Here is a 2,062-nt window from a genome sequence, read left to right as displayed (position 1 = left end):
AAATCGCGTGAAGCGGGCTTCATTCATTATTATTAACTCATTTTTCTTTTTTTTTTTTCGTCTTCTTCGTGCGTAGATTCGATCACGTGCGAGAGAACGATACTTGTTATTTTACCTTATATACGTACTTGTGCGACAAGTGTTTTTTAACATTTCATCTCCTCCTTTCTATTCTATTTTATCTTTTGTTTTTTTTTTCTTTCTTTCTTTCTTTCCCTTTTTCTAAGACGTTTATCGGGTCTCTCGGTGATGCACGACTCAAAAAACAAAAACGAAAAAAAAAAAAAAAAGAAACAAACGTGTGTACGCGTACATCACCCACAAACACACACACGTGTATGTCCGCGCACGACACGCATGTGCACGCGTTCCTTGGCGTATGACTGATGTATGTTAGGTACAAGATTACCTGTCACGGTTGTCTTCTTGTCTATGCACAAATATATTTTGATATAAAAAAAAAAAGAAAAGAAAGAACCACGACATTCTTTATTCACCTCTGAACAGACGCTCTCCGAATTTTCTACTCGAAAGAATTGGAGTATCCACGTTTTTCTCTCGCCTCGGTCGATTACCCACCTGAGTCGAACGAGAAAACAAAAAGCGAGACAAACAACGTCCGCAGGCGGGGGGGGGGACAGCACCGAGAATCCCTTTATCTCTAGACTACGATAACGCGGAATGCCAATTAATACGAAACCATTGAGTCATTCACGGTTGCTCTCAGGTTACTCATAATTGAGTAAACCCTTCCCGACCGCGTATCTCCTTGCATCCGGAAACGAAAGACCGGAACAGAGATTACGTCACCGTCGATACAATTCGCAATTCGTCGGAGAATTGCTTCGCTGCAGAAGTGGGAGGAGGAAATTTGGAAATTTTTTTTATTCATATTACAAGAACCGCAGATCCTCTGAAAGTGAGAAAAATTCTATTGGAGAACGGTGCAGCAACGGGACACTACGGAACGACGTCCCGATTTGTACGTACACGAGAACGGAGAACGCTTCTGTGAAGGAGTCCCTCGACGTATGGAGTACATACGGCAGTAAAACTGTCAGTCGTTAATCCGGCAGTAAAAATCGGGCTTGCTGCGTGTACATAAGGCACACTGATGCACACGCGCAGACACATCGAGAGAACGCGCGAGCGGAAAGCGATCAAGCCCTCTCGACCGCGACCGCGCGAATCCGCCGGCAAGTGAGTCACAAGATAAGTTTGTTGTTAGTCAGATAAATAGATTAACACCATTGTGACGATCGTGGCGTTCCTTCGGCGCTCTCTCGTAGAACAGGATACGGCGAGAGACCGTTCCGCGTTTACACGTGCAGAATCGCGCGACGACGAAGAGGCGCGCGCGCGCGCGCGCGGGCGCGAGCACAATAATCAGACAAACGTGTTTTCCATCGTACGATATGCAAAAATATCGAGGCACGGTAAAAAGAAACATGCGACGAGGTTTCCTCGTGCTGTCCTTTGTTCTCCTTTCCGAGGAAGGAGTAATACTCGTTTTGTCCTCGTGTTTTTCAAAAGCTTGCGCGTACACTTCCTTTCATAAGCATCGGGACGTTCGTTGAATCTGAGATAAGTCTAATTAATTGTTAGGGAATTGTTGAGATTCTGAAAAAGACGCGAATCTTGTGGTATCCTCGTGAAAACCGTTGCAGACTTAAAGAATCTATTCAAGCCATCGTATTGTACGTAAGAACAAACGAAACTTTGCTCTGTTAGGATTCTGAAAAAGACGATTCAGTCTCGAATCTCATAGTGTCAAATTTAAGAAAATTACCGGTATCGCTATTACGCGAAAACCATTGCAAATTTAAACAATCTATTCAAGTCGTCATACTGTGCCCCAAAAAATACTGAAACTTTGTCCTATTAAAATTCTAGAAAAAACGAATCAGTCTCAGATCTCACAATATGAAATTTAGAAAATCTATTCAAGCCATCGTATTGCGCATAAAAGTTAACGAAACTTTATCCTCTTCTATTTTTCCCAAAAATCTACCACTTGCGGGAAAAACGCTAACAGTTAACAGGGCCAAAATCTCGTACACTT

The sequence above is a fragment of the Habropoda laboriosa genome, unplaced genomic scaffold, assembly GCF_001263275.1.
Source record: "Habropoda laboriosa isolate 0110345459 unplaced genomic scaffold, ASM126327v1 scaffold64, whole genome shotgun sequence".
In the NCBI taxonomy this organism is placed as follows: domain Eukaryota; kingdom Metazoa; phylum Arthropoda; class Insecta; order Hymenoptera; family Apidae; genus Habropoda; species Habropoda laboriosa.
Note: the sequence above shows the minus strand (reverse complement) of the source record.